The sequence below is a fragment of the Rutilus rutilus genome (assembly GCF_951802725.1).
Source record: "Rutilus rutilus genome assembly, chromosome: 5".
Classification (NCBI taxonomy): domain Eukaryota; kingdom Metazoa; phylum Chordata; class Actinopteri; order Cypriniformes; family Leuciscidae; genus Rutilus; species Rutilus rutilus.
In genome coordinates, this window is record NC_140213.1 from 17,367,874 (window position 1) to 17,395,062 (window position 27,189).

General features: G+C 41.5%; 1 pseudogene across 1 annotated transcript; it reads left to right on the top strand.

Annotated features, from left to right (window-relative positions):
• Positions 1-13,444: 13,444 nt before the first annotated feature.
• Positions 13,445-17,368, top strand: LOC311290300 (extracellular calcium-sensing receptor-like; annotated as a pseudogene). The gene is made up of 6 exons: positions 13,445-13,653; positions 13,725-14,013; positions 14,095-14,850; positions 14,962-15,189; positions 16,216-16,339; positions 16,455-17,368. The product of its transcript is annotated as an extracellular calcium-sensing receptor-like (transcript).
• The last annotated feature ends 9,821 nt before the right edge of the window (positions 17,369-27,189 follow it).

Consider the following 27,189-nt stretch of genomic DNA (forward strand, 5'->3'; position numbering starts at 1 on the left):
TTTTGATGAAATAATAATGCTCTTCATGAATATATAAATGCACGGTCTTTGGATGTATTTCATCTGTGTTTTTGTAGACCTGCAGTTTCCCTGAACAATCCCTGTAAAAAAACACAATTTTTACTCCTAATTCTTTTTCGAAAATATTCAGATCATGAAACCCTATTTTATCATACGGCATAAAACCACAGGCTGTGTGTATATCCTTTGCTGGTTTTTGCAGCTCTTGATCTGTGAATGCTGGGTTCAAAAAATATGCCAGACAATAACTAAGGCACATATTATCGGATATATTTGTGGGACAAAATAGATGCATTTTATTTCGTTTTATAGTTTCACTGATGGCAATGTCTGTAATTTTCCTACGTGGTCTTCCCCCTCCCTGGTGGTCCATAGCTACCGAAACTCTTAGAGATAAAGAGTTATCTGTTGACACATCTCTGTTGCTTTGTGCAGCGCGTTCAATTTGATCAATGAATAATGATGCGTCGTGGTTGCTCTCAGGCGTTAATACTGTATTTATAGATGTGGGTAAGCTAGAACCAGTTAGTGCTATATTTATATACCCTGTATCGCCTGCCGTCAGTTGAGAAAAATGCACAATCTCATCTAAAATATTGTGTAGATGAATATTAAAATCTGCCAAGTCGTTTGTATCTATTTCATGGAGATTCAGTGTCCTATGGATTTCTAGTCCGTTGAAACGTGGTCGAGGTGTTATTACAAATTCGCCTACACGCCCTCCTTCAGTCGTCAACGTATGAATTTCGTCCTGACTAAGACCCATATTAGGGAGATGGTGATTATAATTTGTAAACCCATTACCGGACTGCGCGTTTTCATCATCATCATCACCTTCAGGTGTTTCTAACCACGCTCGTTGTTCGGCTATAATATTTTGTAATCTTTCGGATGTGGATAGTTCACTTGTGTTTAGCATCCCCAGTTGTTCACGTATTAAAAGACGCAATTGTTCATTAGTACTCTGACGCCTTGATCTTACGTGCTCTACGTCTTCATCTGAGTCTGACTGCATATCAGTGTAACATCTTTTAGAAGACATTTTGGTGTGCTTTTTATTTTATTTTTTATTTAAAATGTGTTACTAGTAGACTACAAACGAATACTCCAACACCACTACCATTTATAAACAATATTATTGATGGCTAATGACTATGGATGACAACAACCTGTAGCAGTAATAAAAATAACAATGACAGTCAAATGAATAAAAAATATAACAATCATATGAATAAAAAAGAAATCAGTTACCAAATATTAAAACTAGAGATTGTAAGCTTTCAAATGATATATAGTTTGTCAAGATTAGTTTAGGTTTAGTATAGGGTATTAGGCTGCTGTCTTAAATATGCATTGGATTTGGGGGTCCCGTCGGCGGGCCGCTGACACTTAAGAGGTTTGCTAATGACCACAGATGACACCACCATAGAAGTAATACAAATAACAACAACAAAACGTAACAGAAATAAAAAATAGTGTATCCTACATTAAAAACTACACATATTCATAACACATATTCATAACTTTTCAAGTGAAAACGCTAAAATAACAGTCAAATGAATATAAAATAATAACAATCAAATGAATAAAAAGAAATCAGTAATTATTACCGTTATTAACTGTTGTCCAGGACGCATTTCTCCATTCTCCTCGTGTTTAAAAGATCGTTACGAAGTTCTCCGTTTACATCCTGACAAATCCCCAAAACGTTTGATTCACCCAATACATATTCCTCTCGCTGAATAACAGGTCTGCTACTCCACAAGATGCAACGAAACGTGTTCACACAATAAATATTCCTCACGAAGAATCTGATACTCCTTTAAAATATCCAATGAAACGTAAAGTTAATCCAGTAAATATTCCTCGCGAGTTTGATACTCCTTAAAAAAGATCCAGTGAAACATGTGATTCATCCAATAAATATTCCTCGCGAGTTTGATACTTCCATAAAAAACGTTATTCCACTCGCTGAGTTTGACACTCCACAAAGGCCCAATGTGTTGTGATTAATCCAATATTCCGTTCGCTGATGAGCGTCGTTCCTCTGCACTTAAACAGGTGCTGAAGTCCGAGCCACAATCCAGAGTAAGTTTAGTACATTTTAGATACGGAGGGTTTTCAAACAGAGCGCGTTATCCTGTCAGTGAACAAGGTCTGCATTGGGGATTCCCCAGTGCTGTCATCGTCAGCGTCACCCAATGCATCCAATGAAATCCTACGTGTGTTTTGTGAGAAGGCGGAGCTTCCACGCGTCTCAACACAGTCAAAATGAAGTCAGTTAAAGACTGAATGGGCAACACGCCGGTTGTCTTTCTTGAAGCTGCGTGAGGAAATAACTTTGTTTCACGTGTCGCTCCACACCTGATGGGTCTTGGTAACCTGATGGATAGAGTACAATCCTCTGTGTATTTTTGCTCTGGAGAGAAAAAAAAATGTATTTGAAATATTCGACGGATAAATAGTTAGGTAAATGTTTATCATAACTCACCGTAACCTCTCCTCTTGTGTTTAAAAGATCGTTACGAAGTCCTCTGTTTACATCCTGACAAATCCTCAAAAACGTATGGTTCACCCAATAAATACCCACAAAGATGCAACGAAAAGTGGTTAATCCTCTCGTGAGTTTGATACTCCACAAATACGCAACGAAAGTGGTTAATCCTCTCACGAGTTTGATACTCCACAAATATGCAACGAAAGTGGTTAATCCTCTCACGAGTTTGATACTCCACAAATACGCAACGAAAGTGGTTAATCCTCTCACGAGTTTGATACTCCACAAAGATCCAATGTGTTGTAAGATCGTGGCAGTTTGTTTGGCTCCGAGATGAGATGAGCTACATTCAGAAGTTCCGCTGTTTGTGGACAGAGAGGCTGAGTGGCTGCTTTGGGGGTAACCCCGAGATGATGTCAGCCTCGCGTCACATCTCTGTCATCCGGAGGCGTCCAATGGTTGTGTGTGCGTGTGTTGTGTGTTAGGGGCGGAGTCAGGGCCTGGACCATTGCATACTTTTCACTCGTTCATTTCTTCTTGTGATATAGGACTGAATGGCCGCTTTTTGTTGAGTTCCTCCCGAGGACTTTGTAACTTTGGGAATTAAAATCTCTACACCTTTGCTTTGGATATGGATAAATCTTCGGATATACCTTTTGGTTCTCTTTCAACAAATGGTATGTAAAAATGTAAGGCTTTTTAACAATGTTTTTAAACTAGTTTGTGTTTTATGTAACAGTTTTACAAATACTGTGCATTTACTTTTCTGTAAATTATTGATTTTTTAACATCTTAAAATAACACTAACTCATTTTTTTAATAACTGTTTTAGAGAAAAATCCAATTTTAACTCTTTCATTAATGTTTTAAAAGTGTATTCTTTAATAAAAAAAAACAAAAAAAAAAACACTGATCTCATCTGTGATTGTCTTTTATTGTACATTTGTTAAACAATATGATGTTTAAACATTATTGTTACCGGATACATCTTTGGAGATAATAAGACTTTTTGTTCTTCTTTCAACAAGTGAAATTGTAAAAAATGTAAGTCAGTTTTTAATACTTGTTTTTTAATATTGTGATTTTTAACATAATGGTTGATATGTTTTAATGTTTGATAGCTTTTTTACATTTTGATATCTTTAAGAAAATGCAAATTAAACTTTTGTCATTGACATTTTAAAGTTTTTAATGTGCAACTAATGTGTTTTACAAATGTGTGAGAACACATGTGTATTTTAACTTTTATACAACGTTTTCTATTATTAAATATATAATTGAATATATAATTTAATTTATAATATCTCCCTGGTTCTGTTCACGCCCATAAGGGAGGAGCAAGCGTGGGAAAATTCCCACGGTCACATGACCTGTCCGGAGGTGGGAGGGAGGGGGTAGAAAGGGGGCGGGGCAAGCGTGGGAAAATTCCCACGGCCAAAAAGGGGGCGGGGCTTAAGGGTCATAAAACTGTCAGTTTGATGGATGTCGCACTCTAACCTCTCTCTAGGGTAAGATCCCAGTAATTCCATGGAAATAAAAAGGCTTCCTTTTACAGTACAGTTTCACTTTACTTACTGAGTAAATTGTCATGTTTTCCTTGGTAACGTTGCAGGACATACGAGGTAAAAAATTGTGACTATATGGAAAAGGGGAATTATCAGGTTATATGGTACAATTCTGGTAATACCATGGAAATAAATAAGGCTTCATTTTACAGTACAGTTACACTTTACTTACCAAGAAAATTGTCATGTTTTCCTTGGTAATGTTGCAGGACATACTAGGAAAACAAATAAATAAAAATGTGACTATGGAAAAGGGAATGATATGGTACAATTCCGGTAATACCATGGAAACAAACAAGGCTTCATTTTACAGTACAGTTGCACTTTACTTACTGAGTAAATTGTCATGTTTTCCTTGGTAACGTTGCAGGACATACTAGAAAAAAAAAAAAAATGTGACTATGGAAAAGGGAATGATATGGTACAATTCCGGTAATACCATGGAAATAAACAAGGCTTCATTTTACAGTACAGTTTCACTTTACTTACTGAGTAAATTGTCATGTTTTCCTTGGTAATGTTGCAGGACATATGAGGTAAAAAATTGTGACTATATGGAAAAGGGAATGATCAAGTTATATGGTACAATTCCGGTAATACCATGGAAATAAACAAGGCTTCATTTTACAGTACAGTTGCACTTTACTTACTGAGTAAATTGTAAAAACATTTGCAAGAACATACCCAGTATTTAAGATGTGCCATGACATTAGGGAAAACTGTTCCTGCGGGGTAGTTACCAGGTAAGTGTAAGGTCAATTATTTGACAAACCCTCTATAAATGGGTGTAGCAATGATGAACAACAACTATGTAAGACAAGGTAATTTATTGGAAACTACGTCTTAATTTCAAGATAGTAATAAATAAACATGGACTGTTACCAACATAACCCTAGGATAACTACAAACCTAACTTGAATTGATGGGTAATACTGCAGGTGTTTCTAAAAATAGTCTGCCTACATTCTGAGGAAGTACACAATTAAATCTGAGTTATTACCAACCTAAACAGGTAACAAGTACACAGTACTTTGTTGAGTTGATATTTAACAGTGGTGTTTTTTTCCCTGGTAGTTTCTCTGTAATTGCATACTAATCACCTTAAGTAATTACACACTAAAATACTATAATTTACCATATGCTTACCAGGTAAATACTTAGTAGTTAGTTTGTAGTTTCTCTGCATTTACATACTTGTTACCTGTGGTAATTACCAATAACCAACTATAACTTACCATATATTTACCAGGTAAATACCTAGTAATTAGTTTGTAGTTTCTCTGCATTTACATACTTGTTACCTGTGGTAATTACCAATAACCAACTATAACTTACCATATATTTACCAGGTAAATACCTAGTAATTAGGGGACTGTAAAAGAAAGGGTTACCAAGTTTATTTAGCTCTTCCTGTCCTATAGTAGTAAAGCGGTGTAGTTGTTCTTGAGGGATAATTGAGGCTGAATCATAAGACACCATTAAAGATTGTACATTTACAATTGTGTTTCTGATGCTTTCTATTTTCTCAGTGAAGAAATTCATAAAATCATTACTACTAAACTGTAACGGAATATTTTGCTCAGGTAACGTCTGTTTATTTGTTAGTCTAGCCACGGTTTTAAATAAAAACCTTGGATTATTTTGGTTATTTTCTATTAGTTTGCGGAGATGCTCAGCCCTGACTGCTTTTAGGGCCTTTTTATAACATGACATACTGTCTTTCCACGCGATTCTAAAGACCTCTAAATTAGTTTGTTTCCATTTACGCTCTAAATTACGAGTTTCTCTCTTGATAACATGCGTAGCACTGTTGTACCATGGTGCTTTAGTTTTCTCTCTAACCTTTTTTAATCTAATTGGTGCAACGATGTCTAATGTCTAACATTGTAAGCAACTTTTCACCCTACACATTTGCACAGGGTAATGAAAGAAAATATAAGTACTATATGCTGTTGAGTAAGAAAACAAGCCGCTGCATCGGCAGATATTGTCACGGTTCATGAATAGTGTGTGTCTGTGTGTGGGTGTGGTTACTCATTGTGTTGATTAGTGTCACCAGCTGTGTTCAATCCCCGTTCCCTTTATATGTGCAGTCATTCCCATCTCTTGTTGTCAGATCGTTGTGGCTTCCCCGGTGTCGTGTCCTGTTCCTGTGTTTCGCTCTCGTCTCCTCGTGTGGATTTCCTGTCTTCGTGGACCCTCTTCGTTGTGTTCACGCTGTCTGGATTGTTTATTGTTCCTGGTTCCTGAGCACGTCGATCACCGCACGCCATCTCCGGGTTGCCCATTGAAGTCCCTGCGTCATCTCACCACCTGAGTGTTTGTTTCCCCGACCTGTGTGCATCTGACCAGCTCAATAAAGATACCTTTTACTTGCAATTGTATCCGTCTCTGTTTCACAACAGAACGATCTGACCAATCATGGATACAGCAAGTGCGGCCAGTTTGAATGACTTCCTCACGCACAGCGTCACAAGAATGGATCAACAGGGAGAGGAGATCGCTAATACAGGTCGCGCGGTTCAAGCACTCGTGACGCAGGTGTCCGAGCTCACCCATCAGGTACAACTTCTTCGAGTTCCCACTGCGCCGCCCACACCGCCCGTTCAGCCCCCCCCCCCCCCCCCCCCCCCCCCCCCCCCCGCCTCCACAAGAAAATCAGCCGGAACCTCGTCTGCCCACGCCAGAGAAGTATTCAGGTGAGCCTGAGTATTGTAGAGCTTTTCTCACAGCATTGTTAGGGGTTAACAGTTTAGGACCCATGGACCAGATGTTTGAAAAGAAGACCCGGAGTCAGAATTATAAAAAATTGAAGAAAAGTTTTACTGAAGATAGTTTGCAGTTTCATCAGCAGAAGTCAGCTTCAAGACTCACACAGGAGTTCGTAGGCCGCCCCCCTTACAGTTACAAAGATCACAGCAGTTATACCATTTCCAAGGTCTAAGCTACGTCATTGCTTACAGGCTGAATGATTCTTATTGGCCAAGAAATTGATAAACATAGTAATTTTCCACACATATACAGATAGACAGAAGCATATCTCCATAGATTTTGCCGCTGACACTCGGACCCTGAAGTTAGGCACGTCATGACCTTCCAGGTCGCAAATTTGGGTTGCTGGGTGCCAGCATGTCTCGAACAACAACTCAGTCAATCTCCAACAATGCCAGTGGTTCCTTAACCTGTAAGCAAGAAGACTAACACACACACCCGGCACACATTTTTTTCCAAGGTTGGATTTGGCCAGGCTCTAACTATAAACAGGAGTCTCGTCTCAAAACATCAAGATAACAAGTTCTTTCTCTCAGGATAGGACACTTTATCCTAAATGGAAACTATAGGCTTTAACTGACAAATGGTACCTTAAACTATAGACTTAAATGACCCCTATGTGTTTTAACATGTTGAAGACCTTTCTCAAACACAAAACCAGTCCCTATTTAATTTCTGGAAGCTGGGATAAATAGGCAAGCAACGTTACTGCATTCAAATATCAAATACTGACATTAATGAATACATGAAAAGAACATTTCAGTAATCACACTGGTAACTTCTATAACAAAGTAAAATCTCCAGAGAAGTCATTCAACTCATTAGATATTTAGAAGGAAAAGTATTGATTAATACCTTGATTATAATCACTCATTACATATACATTGAAGCAGCAGTGGATTCCAATCCACTCCCTTCAGCATGTTCCCTGCATTTCGCATTGCAGCCATGGACCTTTAGCACTGAACAGTCTAAAGTGGCGTTTGTGTTGACTCTACTGTCGGGGAAGGCGGCTCTCTGGGGAACGGCGGTGTGGGAGAATCAAAACATCTGCTGCGCCTCGTTCCAGGCACTCTCCACAGAGATGAGAAGGGTCTTTGATCGAACGGTAGCGGGTAAGGAGGCGGCCAGATTACTCGCTGATCTACGCCAAGGTGATGGCTCAGTGTCGGACTATTCAATCCAGTTCCGCACCCTGGCTGCAGAGTGCCAATGGAACGAGGAGGCGCAGTGGGACATGTTCCTGCATGGGCTGGCTGACCGCGTTCTGAAGGAGATTTACATCCTGGACCTTCCCAAGACCTTGGATGGCCTGGTGGAGCTCGCGCTGAGGGTCGATGCTCGTCTAAATCGTGTGACTTCTCATGTACGTCTGAGTCGACCCCAGTACCATACAGAGGACTCACGGGCCAGTGGCGGGAGCGCGGTCAGCCCAGTTTCCGATCATGAGCCCATGCAGGTAGGGAGAGCTCGGCTTTCCCGGGAGGAGAGGGAAAGGCGGAGATCCCAAGGACTCTGCTTGTACTGTGGCAAGGCTGGCCACTTTCTCTATTCCTGTCCAGTAAAAGAGCAAGCCCGGTAAGTATGAGGCTACTATCGGGTGGGATCTCCTCATCACCATCATCAACCCTCCTCCTGGTAAGACTGAGATGGGCAACCTCCACGCACAGAGGGTGCACAGACTCGCACTCAGACTCCAGATTCCCATCACTCCTCTCACTCACAAGATATCAGTCAACGCACTCAATGGACAAGAACTTCCCAGGATTTCCCACTCTACTGAACCCCTCACACTCATCACCTCTGGCAATCACACTGAAATCATATCCTTTCTCCTCATGGACTCACCACTTGCCCCAGTGGTTCTGGGACACCCGTGGCTCACTCTGCACAATCCTCGGGTCGACTGGTGCACTAACACTATTTCCACATGGAGTAACCACTGTCATGAGTCCTGTTTGGTATCTGCTTGTTTTTCTGTGTCTGGTTCTGTGTTTCAGAGTGAGGCAGCGGATTTGTCTAACATGCCCGCGGAGTACCTCGACCTGAAGGAGGTGTTCAGTAAGTCTCGTGCTGCTTCTCTCCCTCCGCATCGTTCCTATGACTGTGCGATAGATCTACTGCCAGGTAAATCTCCGCCTAAGGGCAAACTTTACTCTCTTTCTGTTCCCGAGAGGGAGGCCATGGAGAAATATATTTCTGATTCTCTAGCCTCTGGATTCATCCAGCCTTCCTCTTCTCCTGCGGGGGCGGGGTTCTTTTTCGTTGGGAAGAAGGATGGTTCTCTGCGACCTTGCATTGATTACCGAGAGCTGAACAACATCACGGTTAAGAATTCATATCCTTTGCCGTTGATGTCTTCAGCTTTCGAGAGGTTGCAGGGAGCATCCATTTTCACGAAACTGGACTTACGTAATGCATATCATTTGGTTCGCATCAGGAAGGGGGATGAATGGAAAACCGCTTTTAATACCCCTAGGGGGCACTTTGAATATTTGGTTATGCCTTTCGGGCTTTCCAACAGCCCAGCGGTTTTCCAGGCACTCGTGAATGACGTGTTGAGAGACATGGTAGATCAATTCATATATGTTTACCTGGATGACATATTGATTTTTTCTTCGTCTCTCCAGGAACACGTTCAACACGTCAGACGAGTGCTCCAGAGACTGTTAGAGAATGGACTTTTTGTCAAGGCGGAGAAATGCGCGTTTCATGCACAGTCTGTTCCCTTCCTAGGGTACATCATCTCCTCTGAGGGAGTGCGCATGGATCCTGACAAGGTTAAGGCTGTGGTAGATTGGACAAGTCCAGATTCCCGTAAGGCCCTACAGCGGTTTCTGGGGTTCACCAATTTTTACCGGCGTTTCATTCGCAATTTCAGCCAACTAGTCGCACCTCTGACTGCCTTGACCTCCCCCCGAACGATGTTCAGGTGGTCGAACACTACCGAGGCAGTGTTCACCAACCTCAAAAGTCACTTAGTTTCGGCTCCCATTCTTGTCACCCCTGATCCCACACGTCAGTTCGTGGTGGAGGTCGACGCGTCAGAGGTGGGAGTAGGAGCAGTGCTTTCACAACGCGCTTCCTCAGACGACAAGATGCACCCCTGCATATATTAGATCTGCTAAAAGACTCAACTCCAGGCAGGCTCGGTGGGCACTTTTTTTCGGACGTTTTGACTTTGTTCTCTCGTACCGCCCGGGTTCCAAGAACATCAAACCCGACTCTTTATCTCGTATTTTTGATCCATCCGAATGCCCGGTGACTCCCGAGTGCATTTTAACTGAGAAAGTAGTTATCTCCACACTCGTATGGGAGGTCGAGTCGAAGGTCAAGACGGCCTTAGAAGGGGTAACGCCTCCGCCCGGTTGCCCACCGAATCGTTTGTTTGTTCCGGAGGGGTTACGGTCCAACGTCATTCGGTGGGGTCATTGCTCCAACGTGGCTTGTCATCCAGGAGTGACTCGCACCAGTTATTTAGTTAAGCAACGATTCTGGTGGCCGTTAATGGCTCGCGATATTCACGATTTTGTTTTGGCTTGCTCAGTCTGTGCCACTGGTAAGACATCTAACCGACCTCCGGATGGGTTACTTCGACCGCTGTCTGTCCCTTCGAGACCCTGGTCCCACATCGCGCTAGATTTTGTCACCGCCCTCCCGTCCTCCAAGGGCATGACGGTTGTTTAACCGTAGTGGACCGGTTTTCGAAGGCGGCACATTTCATCCCCTTGCCCAAATTACCTTCAGCCAAGGAGACAGCGGTCACGGTCACTGATCATGTCTTTCGGTTACATGGCCTCCCGACGGACGTGGTCTCTGACAGGGGTTCCCAATTTGTGTCCAAATTTTGGCAGGAGTTCTGTAAATTATTGGGGGCTACGGTCAGTCTGTCTTCGGGTTATCATCCCCAGACCAATGGTCAGTCTGAGCGGGCCAACCAGGATCTTGAGAGAATGTTGCGATGTTTGGTAGCCAAGAATCCTTCGTCCTGGAGCCAACAACTTTCTATGGTGGAGTACGCCCATAACTCGTTAACAGTGTCATCTACGGGCCTCTCTCCGTTTAAGTGTAGTTTAGGTTACCAGCCACCAATTTTTCAGAGTCTGGAATCCGAAGTTGCAGTCCCCTCCGCTCACGCTTTCGTCCAGAGGTGTCGCCGCACTTGGACTAGAGCCCGTGAGACTCTACTCCAAGCGGGGGGGGCGCATGAAGGCCAAGGCCGATCGCCACCGGTCAAAGCCTCCCGTATACGTCGTGGGTCAAAGAGTGTGGCTTTCTACCAGAAATATTCCGCTCCGTTCCGTTTCTAACAAGTTAGCTCCCAAATTTATCGGCCCGTTTCCTGTCACCAAGATTATTAGTCCGGTGACAGTCCGACTCAAACTCCCTCCAGCGTACAGGAGAATTCACCCCGCCTTTCACGTATCAAGGATCAAGCCCGTGTTTTATTCTCGCATTAATCCGCCCGCCCCTGTTTCCCCCCCCGCCGCGACTCGTAGATGGGGAACTTACTTATTCGGTACGTGGTATTCTGGACTCGAGACGGAGGGGACGCGTATTTCAGTACTTGGTGGACTGGGAAGGTTACGGTCCGGAGGAGAGAAGTTGGGTACCTGCTAGAGACATCCTGGATCACTCCCTTATCGATGATTACAATCGACAGGTAAGGTTGTCTGGGAACGCCAGGAGGCGTTCCTAGGGGAGGGGGTACTGTCACGGTTCATGAATCGGCTGTCTCATTTCTGATGTGTGTGTGTGTGTCTGTGTGTGGGTGTGGTTACTCATTGTGTTGATTAGTGTCACCAGCTGTGTTCAATCCCCGTTCCCTTTATATGTGCAGTCATTCCCATCTCTTGTTGTCAGATCGTTGTGGCTTCCCCGGTGTCGTGTCCTGTTCCTGTGTTTCGCTCTCGTCTCCTCGTGTGGATTTCCTGCCTTCGTGGACCCTCTTCGTTGTGTTCACGCTGTCTGGATTGTTTATTGTTCCTGGTTCCTGAGCACGTCGATCACCGCACGCCATCTCCGGGTTGCCCATTGAAGTCCCTGCGTCATCTCACCACCTGAGTGTTTGTTTCCCCGACCTGTGTGCATCTGACCAGCTCAATAAAGATACCTTTTACTTGCAATTGTATCCGTCTCTGTTTCACAACAGATATGCATCGGCACAATGATGACATAGACAGGAAGGGATAGAGCCAAAACCCCCCAAAATAAGCAGATATATCACTCAAATTCGCGTTGCTGAGCACAGATTAGTTGCTCGTGGATATTACATCATTGATAGACGAGAATGTCAAGGGACAAGCCATTATTTAAAACTGGAATTTCTCTGGATGTACAAATCCTTGGGAACTTTTGGGAAAATGTAAATACACAACTGCATGAAATATATCACACTGTGCAAGTGGTTTTTGAATATTTTATTACAAAAATCGTACATATTGTACCTTTCAAAAATAATACATCATTCCTCAGTAATCACACACGGTGAAATAAACCATATGAGGTGGTTTCCTGGACAGAGATTAAGCCTAGTCCTGGACTAAATTGGCCCTAGTACTGGACTAAATTGGCCTTTTAAACTAGAATAACAGAAATCTGATTTCTCTGTCATGGTTTTAAATAGTCCTAGACTTGGTTTAGTCCAGAGTTTAATAAACTGATTTCCCGGAGGAAGATTAGAGCTACTTCAGGACTACCCGGAGGCAGGTTTAATTTCAGAATAACATTGTGTTTGAAAGAAAACACATGTATTACTTGAACTATGTCAGTAAAGATCAATACATACACATGTGTGTGTGTGTATATAACGTATATAAATATAAATATATATATATACACACACACACACACATATATATACGTGTGTTCCCTAGCCTTCACTTCCCTAGCCTCAAGAGGCACATTAGCAATTGAATTGCAAAAAGTCTCCTGCTGCACTCTCAAACACACACACACACACACACACACACACACACACACACACACGCACACACACACACACACACACACACACACCTAGCATAGCAGGGCGGAGCTTGAATTGTTTAACCAATCACAATTACCTGTTCATGACTGATCAACAATTGCTAGGCAGATTTACTAAATTCAGGTTATATGATTATGATTGGAAGAATATTATAAAATACAATAATATTATATCACATAATAATAATAATAGTAATATAAGCTATTAACATTGGAAGTTATAAGAATTACATTCCTATAAGAACTTCTTATGAGGGTTACAAATGCCAAAATATGTTTTTCAAAGACAAGAAACCAAATGTGCATAGACTTAGAAACTAGACAAAAGATGCAGACAACATGTTTAAGAACATGTTAGATGTATTTTGAGTAGAATTTTCAAATGCTTTACTAGATACTACCTAATCTCACAATTCATTAGCTTATGACAGTGTGAGAAAACCTCTGGTTTATTACACCTCTGCTTGACCGGATTAATTTGTCCAGTCGGGTCATTGGCTACATTCTCAATCAGTCAACCATATTAATTATGTCTATAAGAGTGCAAATACTGTCTCATATACTTTGCATTTGGCATTCACTGCAGAGTACACTCATTGGAATGCTTCTCTTTCTTTATATACTCCTGCTTTTCCATCAACTTTATACAAAGGCAGAACACACTCCTTGTCAAACAATGGGAGACCCTAAGTTCCCTCTGCTTTCTAAGGATGGAGATGTAACTATTGGAGGAATTTTTGCAATCCACAGAAAAGAAACATTACCTTCTTTTGAGTTTACACAAAAACCTCAACTTCTATCATGCTCCAGGTTTGTTACATTGGAAACTGTTGTTAAGTTAGTTTCTAATTAGCTAACTGATTTAATGTTTATTTTCACAGTGTGAATCTGAGAGATTATCGTTTAGCACAAATCATGATTTTCGCAATTGAGGAGATTAACAGAAGCAAACATTTGCTCCCAAATGTTTCTATTGGTTATCGAATCTATGATACATGTGGTTCAAGACTGTCTACCATGAGTGCAACTATGGGACTGATGAATGGTCAGGAGTTTGGAGCAGGACACAGATGCAATGGACAGTCTCCTTTACATGCTATCATAGGTGAATCAGAGTCTTCTGCCACAGTGATTTTGTCCAGAACTACAGGACCTTTTAAAATTCCAGTGGTAAGGAGCGATGACACTACATGTTTGACATAATCACCATACTGATGATTGTATCATTGTCTCCGGTGATTTCTTTTTCAGATAAGTCCCTCAGCCACATGTGAATGTCTCAGTAATAGGAAAGATTACCCCTCTTTCTTCAGGACTATTGCTAGTGATTATCACCAGAGCAGAGCACTTGTATACATAGTCAAACACTTTGGCTGGCCTTGGGTGGGAGCTGTGAACAGTGACAATGACTATGGAAACAATGGAATGTCCATATTTCTGAAAATAGCCCAGGAGGAGGGAATTTGTGTAGAGTACTCTGTGAAATTCTACCGAACAGAGCCAGAAAAACTTTAAAAAGTGGTAGACATTATAGAACGAGGCACAGCAAAAGTGATTGTTGCCTTTGTTTCATTTGTTGAGATGGGCTTACTTATTGATCAGTTAAGTATTCAGAACATTACAGGCTTCCAAATGATTGGTGTAGAATCATGGATAACTACAAAGAATTATATCAATCCAAATAGTTTTCATTCCCTGGGAGGGTCACTTGGCTTTGCAGTGAGAAAAATAAATATTGAAGGGTTTGCAGATTATGTTAGAAAAGCATTCTGGGATACAGCTTTTCCATGCCTAAAAGGTGAGGGGAATTCTACTCGATATGCATTAAGTTGCAGCAGATATGAGGATATATTTGCACTAAAAAACTACAATGAAGATGTGCCTGAACAAAGATATGCAAGCAACGTCTACAAAGCAGTTTATGCTGTAGCTCATTCACTGCACAAGCTACTTGAGTGCAAAGAACCAGAAGGCTGTGAGAAAAGCCTGACAATACAACCGCAGGAGGTAAAAGATAAAAGACAGATGAATAGAAAGAGAGAAAAAAGGGAAACATATTTTTGTTGGATATGTTAAATGCCTCAGTGATAATATCAAAACTGTCCCTTTTTTCACTAGGTGGTTGAGGCTCTGAAAAGGGTAAATTTCACTATAAAAATGGGTGATCGTGTATGGTTTGACAGCACTGGTGGTGCAGTAGCACACTATGAAGTTGTGAACTGGCAGCAGGACTCTGATGGATCATTCCAATTTAAATCTGTGGGATACTATGATGCCTCACTGCCTCCTGACCAGCGCTTAGAGCTTAATACTGAAGAGATCATTTGGACTGGAGGACAGCTGAAGGTAAATGGAAATAAGTAGGTTTCTCCTACAGGGTTGTTTTAAATAAGAGAACATCATATCAAAAACAAAAAAAGTAAATACTTGTATTTAACTTTATGAAAGGTATGAGGAATACCAAATTAGTGTAGGATGGAAAATGGTTCCACAACGTAAAAAAATAATAATTTACATTTGTGTACTGTAAGAAGCTAATGTGTCATTAGCTATGAGTCACAATTCTGTAAGTCAACACTTCACAATAATGTTTAATTCATTAACATTAGTATTGTAATTAAGTATCTTGAACAATAAACAACCAATTAAAAATGGATAAAAACCTTTTAACCGATTAATTTATAGATGTACTTTTGTTGATTGTTAATTCATGTTTGTTCATAACACAATATATAAAAATACTATTAACTAATTACCTTTTTGTAAAGCTGAATTGTTTAGAAAACAAACTGCATTAATATTTGATCAACAAGGATAATAATTTTCTATATTAGGCTACATTTTGTGACTTCATGACATAGGATGAGGGTCAATGATTTAAAGTAGCATTATGGATGAAACTTTACTTGACAACAACAGTTCGTATATCAATATCCTAACAAATAGAGTAGTCTTAAAGCATAGTCACCACAGTCACCAATATGTGTCAAGCTAATCCTGCAGTCTTTCTGCTTCCCATGAATAGAATACACTTTCATACACAAGAAGATCATTTAACACGCACACAAGTGGTTGCTGTGGTAATAACCAAATATGATACCTGCAAGTAAAATTATCCTGCATCTGAGGCCATCACTAAATATTGGCAATAAAAATAAGTAAAACCAGCAACATTGATCTTTGCTCAGAGAAAAATACCCCATAGCACCACTTAGTGTCCAACCAGCTGTAATGCCTGTATAACCACTTTGAACGCAGATGCTGGTGTGAAAATTATGATATCAGCATTATTAATCAATATTACTGATAAATCTATCTTAAGTTTTCAGAGTCAGTAAAATATATATACATATGTATATTTTTTACATATAGAAGCCAAGGTCTGTCTGCAGTGATATATGTCCTCCAGGCACCAGGAAGGCTGCACAAAAAGGAAGACCTGTCTGCTGTTATGACTGTATTCCATGTGCAGAAGGAGAAATCAGTAATGAGACAGGTAATCATCAGCCCATCTAACAGTTTCACAGAAAATAGTTTAGTTGCTCTTCACTCTTCATCAATGAATTTGTTTTCCTTTTGTCTCTAACTAGTAATTACAACTTCATTTCCAGATTCAAATAACTGCAAGCAGTGTCCAGGGGATTACTGGCCTAATGTTGAGAAAAATAAATGTGTGTTAAAGGCTGTAGAGTTTCTGTCTTTCGCAGAAGTTATGGGTATAGTGCTAGTCTTTTTCTCACTGTTTGGAGTAGGATTAACTGTGCTGGTGGCCATCCTGTTTTACAGCAAGAAGGACACCCCCATAGTAAAAGCCAACAATTCAGAGCTGAGCTTCCTGCTGCTCTTCTCATTGACTCTGTGTTTCCTCTGTTCACTTACTTTCATTGGTCGGCCCACTGAGTGGTCCTGTATGTTGCGTCACACAGCGTTTGGGATCACTTTTGTCCTCTGTATCTCCTGTGTTCTAGGGAAAACAGTAGTGGTGTTAATGGCTTTCAAGGCTACACTCCCAGGAAGTAATGTCATGAAATGGTTTGGGCCTTCACAACAACGACTCAGTGTTCTTGCCTTTACACTTATACAGGTTCTTATCTGTGTTCTTTGGCTAACAATATCCCCTCCATTTCCCCAAAAAAATATGAAATATTACAAGGAAAAGATCATTATTGAGTGCAGTCTGGGTTCTACTATAGGATTCTGGGCTGTGCTGGGTTACATTAGCGTCCTCGCTTTTTCGTGTTTCATTTTGGCTTTTCTGGCTCGTAAGCTGCCTGACAACTTTAATGAAGCCAAATTCATCACATTCAGTATGCTCATATTCTGTGCTGTGTGGAACACATTTATTCCAGCTTATGTCAGTTCTCCTGGAAAATTTACTGTAGCTGTGGAGATATTTGCTATTTTAGCCTCAAGCTTTGGTTTACTATTCTGCATATTTGCACCTAAATGTTATATTATCCTGCTTAAGCCTGAACAAAATACAAAGCAACATATGATGGGGAAAATGACATCTAAGTCCTACTGAAAAATAAAAAGTCTGTATTTACATTGAAATATGTTTTAATTATTTCCTCAAAGACAAAGGAAAAAGTTGTACTGATTTATTAAATGAACATTCGCGGCTTTATTTTAACCACACACAAATGATGCTGTACATTACATAATTTATACTGTATTTTTATTGATGATTTTTCAAGCATACATCAATTGGAAAGACAGGAGGGAAAAAGAAAGAAAGAAAGAAAGAAAGAAAGAAAGAAAGAAAGAAAGAAAGAAAGAAAGAAAGAAAGAAAGAAAGAAAGAAAGAAAGAAAGAAAGAAAGAAGAGGCAAACAATAGAACAGGGGGTATACATTCACATATAATTATTGATTGTTTACATTACAGTACTCAATCCATTTCTTCCAGTATTTTAGGAATAAGTCCTTTTTAAGTCTCAAAATAAAAGTCAATTCTTCCATATTATATATTTCTTTAACAATTTATATCCATTCTCCAAGTAAGGGGTTGTCCGGTTTATACCAATGCCTTGTAATACTCTTCTTACATGCTACACTTAATATATTAACAAGATATACATCTCCTCTCAACACTGAGTGTTTGGTGTATTTCTTGGTATTGCATATTCTAAAATCTTTTGGATCTCCATCTAAACCATGTTCCAGAAAGGTAATATTTTTGGGAAACTCCAGAATACATGAAGATGCTCAACATCAGTATGCCACATATCCTCCAGCATAATTGTGGTGTAGATAATTGTTTACTTTTAATTTTGGGGGTAATGAAATAACGCACTAGATTTTTCCATGCCTGTGAATAGGTAATTGTATGTTGTGTCTTGCAAGCAAAATACCATTTTTCATTTGGAATTTCTTCCCCTAATTCTCTTTCCCATTTCTGCTTAATATAGCTAGATGTGTTTTTTTTTTCTTTTTTTTTCTATTCTCCATAAAGGCCCGATAGAGAGAAGAGATATTCTTTGAATAGGAATCAACTATCAACTTAACCAGTGTATTCGGCTCAGTACTACCCTTTTTTTTTTTTTTTACTCCCTTTCAAAATAGTCCTGTATTTGTAAATACCAATAAAAATCATTTCATAATTCAGCAAAACTTTTAGATTTTCCTTGTGCAACAAAGGTGCACATTGCAGTCAAACCTTTAGTTACCCATCTCCTGAATCCTACATCAAGGAGCCCTGGTTTAAAATTATGATTAAATGCCACCCATCTTAACAATTGTATCTGATTTTTTAGGTTATACTGCTCAACTAGTTTAAAACACATCTCAAGTGTAGTAACTGATATTTGATCCAGATTCTTTTTTTTATGCCAACGTTTTTTTCTTTATCACCTAAAAGGGACTGTATAGGTAAACTCTGGTTTGTGAGTTCTATATCTTTGCATTTCGATATGTAGCTAGGGTTACACAGGCATATACATGGTCTAATTTGTGCTGCGTAAAAATATTCCAGTAAATTTGGCAGGGCTAGTCCTCCATTGTCTTTTGCTAGATGTAATGTTGTGTATCTTATTCGAGTTTTTTTCCCCTCCCAGATAAATCTTGAAATCATCCTGTCCCAAGCCCTTAACTGAATCTTAGGGATCAATACTGGTAAAGCTTGGAAAAGATACAATAATCACGGGACAACACTGATTTTCACAACCTCTATTCGCGAGCTGAATTCCATAGGTAGAGTCGGCCATCTCTAAATGTCTCTTTGGATGTCCTTATTAATAATATTAAAATTATTACAGTTTTCTGAATATTCTTTTGTTAGAATTACCCTCAGGTACTTGATATGCTTTGTATCGCATTTTAGGTTATATTTTTGTCCAATTAGTTGTGATGGGAATAATTAAATGATAGAACCTGAGGTTTTGAGACATTTAATTTATATCCACATAGTTTCCCATAATCTTCCAGTAGGTTCATAAAAAATGGGAGAGCAGTTTCAGGCTCTTTAAGATAAATAATAGCATCATCAGCAAACAACCCAATTACATGATGGTCATCTCCAATTCTTATCCCACCCAATTCCTCACTTTGCCTTACTGCTTGGGCCAAAGGCTCAATATAAAGAGCAAAAAGAGTGAGGCTCAAACAGCAGCCCCGTCTTGTACCCCTACTTAGATTGAAAGTGGCTGTCAAATGTCCATTAACTTTGATTCTGGCTGTTGGTTCTGAATAAATTGTTCTAGTACACTTTACTGAATTTTCGCTAAATCCAAATCTTCCAAGCACCTGGTACAGAAAGGCCCAGTTGACACTATCAAATGCCTTTTCTACGTCAAGACTCTTTAATATTCTCATCTCTATAACATGTAGAGCCCTATCTTGAATCCAGCGCAATTGACTTTGTACACCGACGCATGTATCATTCCTATTTTGCACCTGACGCACAGCAGACTTTTCCCTCGACAGATGCACGTCGGTAAATTAGGGAATGAACTTGCACTCCCGGAGGCGGTTCAGCGAAAAGAGGAGGCATGTTCCGGCGCAAACGTTCCCTGGTGCTATTTTGCAGTTACATAAAACAATTCCGCCACAGACCTAGACTAAAAACCTAGTCTAAAGTCAGTGGCGCGTTTTCAGTGGCGCGTTCAGATTATTCAATTCTATTCTATTTCAAGGGTGCATGCTTGGCCATAACGTAGCGTGTGCACAACGCGCATACACTTTGCTTCTCTCATCTACACACAGACGCAGCAGTTGCCATTTTTGCAAACATAATTACAAGGAAAAATATTCCACACGAGAGAAATCATTGTGTTGTCCATGAAGATGTGAAAAAATAGGCATAAATCTAGTTTACACATTTACCAAAATTATTATACGCCTGTTTAACCTAAGCTTATTTGGGTGGGTTTCTCCCATCCCCATACAATGTCACTTCTCTGTCTTTTACGGCCCTGACGAGAACGGCGGTCTCCTCCGCTGTGAACCGCTCCTGGCATGCGCCTGGCAAATCCGCCGCCATAATAGCATTCCACCATGGAACAAGTGCGCCTGCTCTTAAAAGGAATGTGAGATGATCCTCTGATTGGTTTATTTCACGTTACGCCCAAACCACACCTATGAGCAATGTATTCAGACCAACCCATTTTAGATTTGCGTCGCAAGAGTCATTTATCCCACCGGTATAATAGCAACAGTGCCCGAGATTCGCCCACGAAGTTACTTGCGTTTCGCGTTTGAGGCCACATTTACACACTTAAAAGGCTGTAAAGCCTGTTGTGGCAAAAACAATAACTAACAAACAGCATCAAGGCGTAAGAAACATTCAGAGTCAAATTGTATTAAAGAGAAGAAGTTTTATTCTCTTTAAGAGGCTTGGTCACACAAATCACCGCAGCTACCCAGTGAGAGGAGCAAGAACCTAATCACACAGAAAACAGACAGTCTTTTTATACCTATAGTCTCTTCTCCTGTAATTTTTCACTCACCCCCCTATAAACCAGATCTAGTTGGATTTAAGAGCTACAGTGGTCCTTCTAAATTCCCTCCCCCCCTGGGGTTTTACTGTCCTCACTCCCGTGAGGTCAAAAGGTCTTTGTTTGTGGCTAAATAATCCCTCTGTCTTTCCTGAATACAAATTACCAGTACTAGAGAGTTCAAAGGCTCATCTGACCATTTGTTTTACTGTGTGATTCTTTGTCCCTGCAGGTGCATACATACATTCCAGGAGAGAAAACACATGATTGAATTGAAAGAAAACCCACACAATGTTTAAGGAAATAAATAGATTAAAAGTAAACTATTAATTTTTCCACAACAAGCCAAATACCAACGGGTGATCCGCGCGTTGGTATCCTTCATGCGGTGGAGCCACTGGAGGGGCTGAACAGAGGGTGAACAGAGGGTGAATTCCCGTCCCAGGAAATAATAGCGAAGGATGAGGACGGCTCATCTGATGGCTAGACATTCTTTTTCAATGGTGCTGTACTTAGTCTCTCTCTTCGAGAGCTTGCGACTAATGTACAGCATCGGCCGCTCCTCTCCCTCTATCTCCTGGGACAGGACCGCTCCCAACCCCCTGTCCGACGCGTCAGTCTGCAAGTCAAGTCAAGTCATCTTCATTTATATAGCGCTTTTAACAATGTAGATTCTTCCAAAGCAGCTTTACATTGATAATAGCAAATTAAAGTAAAGTGTTTTGGCTTTATGGCAGCTCTAGAATAAAGTTATTGTCCAGCTAAAGTTAGTTTGATTGATTCACTTCCGTGGCAACGATCATTAGTTATTAACTTGGGGGCTGCTAACACGACACCGCTTTAACAGAAAACTCTTAAGTTCTTTCTGCGCAAACTTCAAAAACGTGAACCAGTGAGAACGCTGATGGCGTGCATATGCGTATTACGAGTTCAGTCTATAGGTATGCGCGTTTGAATATATGTGCGCAGGCGTGTAGTCCTTCCCTACAAATCAACCCTCAACATACAAATTGTCTGGCCTTAAAATTAATAATACAGAATTTGTATCGCTTCCACATAGCCACGCGAACTGGAATTATCCCGACAACGCTTTATCTGTAGATAGGTAAAGGGAGGGGAGGGAGGCCTTCACAGGGAAGAGCCTAGTTGACATTTCAGGGCTGCGCTGTCATCGCGTCCAGGTGCAGGTCCTTCATCAGATCTGGATCCGGCGGACTGCGGTAAACCTCGGGATAAACAGAGAGACTAATATTACAGTAGACGCCATTCTTCTTATGATGTAACGAGTACATCAGGATTCATGGGAAGTGTTCCCGGTTCCGGCTGACCTAATATATGCAGCCTAACATTGAATTATAAAAGTCTATAATGTTTTATGTGTATGCTAGGTCAAAGAGATGTGTTTTTAGTCTAGCTTTGAACTGACAGAGTGTGTCTGCTTCCCGGACAATGTTAGGAAGACTGTTCCAAAGTTTTGGTGCTAAATAGGAAAAGGATCTACCGCCAGCTGTCGATTTTTATATTCTAGGTATTATCAACTGGCCGGAATTTTGAGATCGCAATAGACGCGAAGGACTATAATGTGTTAAGAGCTCGCTCAAGTACTGCGGAGCTAAACCATTTAGTGCTTTGTAAGTAATCAGCAATATTTAAAAATGTATACAATGTTTAATAGAGAGCCAGTGCAGTGTTGACAGAACTGGGCTAATATGGTCATACTTCCTGGTTCTGGTAAGAACTCTAGCTGCTGCGTTTTGGACAAGCTGTAATTTGTATATTAAGCGTGCAGGGCAATCACCCATAATAGCATTACAACAATCTAGCCTTGATGTCATGAACGCATGAACTAATTGTTCCGCATTTGTCATTGAGAGCATATGACGTTATATTTAAGATGGAAAAATGCGGTTTTACAGATACTAGACATGTGACTTTTAAATGAAAGATTGGTATCAAAGAGCACACCCAGGTTCCTAACCGACAACGAAGACTTGACAGAGCAGCCATCAAGTATTAGACAGTATTCTAGATTATTACGTGAGGAAGTTTTTTGTCCAATAATTAGAATCTCTGGTAACACTTTATATTACGACCCGCAAACAACTGCGTAAGTAAACCGAAATTACGGTGTACGTTTCTGTAATTATAGTGTACTTCCGTGTAGGTATAAGGGAACAATATTGTCACGCTGAGGCAAGGATGAAGCAGAGAGAGAATCCATATGCAAGCACACATTTAATAAAACAAACAGGTAATCCAGGCGGAACACGGAACTCAGGACAAGAACAGGTAACAGCTACATTAAACAATGACCGACAACCAACAACTGAAGCACAGAGGTTTAAATACACAGGCAAACAAGCTAAACAAGATAACAAGGGGGTGTGGCTAATTAGAAACACCTGGGAGAACTAATAAGCAAGAAAAACTACAAAGGACTACAAAACATGACACAGAACAGGAAATAACTAAAGTCCACACAAGACGAGGGAAACACAAGACAGGAAACATTACATAGCCCCCCACTTAAGGAGTGGATTCCAGACACTCCTCAGAAAAGAAAAGTCCAGGAGGGTGGTGGGTCGGAGGCGGACCTGGGGGCGGGATGGAGGGCCAGGCCCGTGGGGCGGCAGAGGACCTGGAGACTGCGGCAGGATGGGAGGCCAGGGCGGATCAGGCTGTGCGGGCGACCAGGGCGGATCAGGCTGTGCAGGCGGCCACGGCGGTGAAGACCCTTCGGGCGGCCACGGCGGTGAAGACCCCTCGGGCGGCCACGGCGGTGAAGACCCCTCGGGCGGCCACGGCGGTGAAGACCCCTCGGGCGGCCACGGCGGTGAAGACCCTTTGGGAGACCATGGCGTGGCGGCCCTCATGGTCCCATCGCGGGACCTACTGCCCCCCCCCCCAAAATCTTCTTGGGGGCAGCTACGGGGTCATAGGCTGGAGACACCGGCTCAGGAACAGACACCGGCTCAGGAACAGACACCGGCTCAGGAACAGACACCGGCTCAACGGCGGCCATCTTGTGAGGGGACACAGACTCGGTGGCGGCCATCTTGTCAGGGGACACAGGCTCGGCGGCGGCCATCTTGTCAGGGGACACAGGCTCGGCGGCGGCCATCTTGTCAGGGGACACAGGCTCGGCGGCGGCTATCTGGTTTGGAAACGCTGGCTCGGCAGACGTGACGTGCACAGGCTCTGGATCGGCAGACGTGACGTGCACAGGCTCTGTATCGACAGGTGTGACGTGCACAGGCTCTGGATCAGCAGAAGCGACGTGAACAGTCTCTGGATCAGCAGAAGTGACGTGAAGCTCTGGCTCTGGCTCGGCAGGACTGACGTGAAGCTCTGGCTCTGGCTCGGCAGGACTGACGTGAAGCTCTGGCTCTGGCTCGTCAGGCCCAATGAGAGGAGGAAGATCGCTGAAGTCATCAACCTCGAACATAGGCTTGGCGGGCACGACGCTGTCAGTCACAGGCGCGGCGGGCATGATGCTCACAGTCTCAGGGGCGGCGGGCACAACGCATACTGCCTTGGCCTCGGCAGCTCTGGCGTGAAGTGCGGGCTCGGCTGGACTGGGGTGAAGTGCGGGCTCGGCTGGACTGGCGTGAAGTGCAGGCTCGGCTGGACTGATGATGGGGAGTTCTGGGACCACCGGAACAGGGACCACCGGACTCAGGACTACCGGACTCGGGACCACCGGAACTGGGACCACCGGACTCGGGACCACCGGAAACCAGCATGGCTCTGTGCTGGACGGAACCAGTGGCGAATAGGGCCCTGGGCTGGACATCACCAACCCAGGGTCGAAGAGGGGCCAGAATGGAGAGTGCTGTCGGGACTCCTCTCGACCACCTCCTCTACTGCGGCCTCCACGGGACCCACGAAATATGACCAACCGGGTCCCCTCAAAAGATTGTCCTTTCTCTGGTGGCTGGGGAAGAGACACTGGCAAAAATGCTGCTGGATTCATCATTAGGTCGGTCGTTCTGTCACGCTGAGGCAAGGATGAAGCAGAGAGAGGATCCATATGCAAGCACACATTTAATAAAACAAACAGGTAATCCAGGCGGAACACGGAACTCAGGACAAGAACAGGTAACAGCTACATTAAACAACGACCGACAACCAACAACTGAAGCACAGAGGTTTAAATACACAGGCAAACAAGCTAAACAAGATAACAAGGGGGTGTGGCTAATTAGAAACACCTGGGAGAACTAATAAGCAAGAAAAACTACAAAGGACTACAAAACATGACACAAAACAGGAAATAACTAAAGTCCACACAAGACGAGGGAAACACAAGACAGGAAACATTACAAATATGTTAAGTTTTGGGTAATAAAGGGGTAACAAGCAGATATATAACCTGCAAAGAACTTCGTAAGTAAACCGAAATTACGGTGTACGTTTCTGTAATTATAGTGTACCCCCGTGTAGGTATAAGGGAACAATATGTTAAGTTTTGGGTAATAAAGGGGTACAACCAGATATACAAGCAAATTATTTATAATGTAATTATTTTAAAACTAACAGGTACCTATTCTGTTAATATATTCCAGGCAAAAATTTTACGTCTTTTGTATATAAAAGTTTTTATCACATTTCTGGCAAAATATGTTCTTGTGCAATGTAGTTACAGGGTAATTTTGACATCTGTGGGTTGTAAATTAAACTTATATATATATAATATATATATATATATATATATATATATATATGGCTGTATGTAAGCACAGTATGATAAAAATTTAATCTGAAACAATTTTATAAACAGCTGATTTCGAAAAACATTGGCAATGCTATTTATTGGCTTTTCTTACTGAACTACTTAACGTTAAGCCAAAAAAAAAAATAGTTTCTGCTATGAATTTAATTTAGAACGTACCATGTAGTACTTACCTTATCACATTGTTTTGCAATGACACTTAAATGTCAGGGCAAATATACTGTGTAATTAAGTTTTTTTGGTTTTGTTTTTTTAATAAGAGTACCTTTCTCTGTAATTACTGTGCAAATAGTGTTGTTTCGTATTGTTACATAGTAAGTAGTGTTTGTTACCCGTTTCAACTGTGTATTTACAGGGTAAGTGTAACTCCTGCGGGCTGTAAATTAAAGTGGCGCATGTTACCCCCTTGTTCTGTGTAGTTACAGGGTAAGTGTAACTCCTGCGGGCTGTAAATTAAAGTGGCGCATGTTACCCCCTTGTTCTGTGTAGTTACAGGGTAAGTGTAACTCCTGCGGGCTGTAAATTAAAGTGGCGCTTGTTACCCCCTTGTTCTGTGTAGTTACAGGGTAAGTGTAACTCCTGCGGGCTGTAAATTAAAGTGGCGCTTGTAACCCCTTGTTCTGTGTAGTTACAGGGTAAGTGTAACTCCTGCGGGCTGTAAATTAAAGTGGAGCTTGTTACCCCCTTGTTCTGTGTAGTTACAGGGTAAGTGTAACTCCTGCGGGCTGTAAATTAAAGTGGCGCATGTTACCCCCTTGTTCTGTGTAGTTACAGGGTAAGTGTAACTCCTGCGGGCTGTAAATTAAAGTGGAGCTTGTTACCCCCTTGTTCTGTGTAGTTACAGGGTAAGTGTAACTCCTGAGGGCTGAAAATTAAAGTGGCGCTTGTTACCCCCTTGTTCTGTGTTTTTACAGGGTAAGTGTAACTCCTGCGGGCTGTAAATTAAAGTGGAGCTTGTTACCCCCTTGTTCTGTGTAGTTACAGGGTAAGTGCAGTAAATATACAATAAAGGATCCCATTTAATTTCTGAGTTTTATTTTACAAAAAAATGGTCTTTTCTACAGTATACTCAATCAACAAAGTAAAACATTATATCCCCCCCCCCCCCCTTTTATTTGCTTCTCTTGCTTTTCTTCTTCTTTCTTTTCTTGCTCTTCTTTTTCTTAACTTCCACTGGGGACTCTGAAGTTGAGGAGTTGATGGAGTCCCATTGGTCTTGCTGCACTGCAAAAATATGAATATATATACATGCTCTTAGCAAGCTACACCTTGTCGAACAATCCTCCACTCTAAAACATTTTGTGCCACCTGATATTACTGTAGTAACTGTAATTTTGAAGAAAACATATTTTGGTGAAGTTTGAGGCAGGTCATGGGGGGGTTGTGATATTTTATAGTGATAATGACTGTAGTGCAGCAGAACATGTTTTTAAAAAAGGCATAGTTGTTCTGACAGCAACAAAAAACAAAAAAAAAGCATGAAACACAAACCTGAGGGCTGTGGCACTATAGGAACAGTATATCTCTGTGCCATTGCAGATGGGACAGCAGACTTCATCTTTTCAGTTTCCTTTTTCAAAAAATCACACTCATCTTTGAGCAAAGTGATCTCTGCTTTAAGAGTGATAATCTTATCTTTGAAAGAAGAAAGAAAGAAAGGTTAGATGTTTAAATGTAACTCC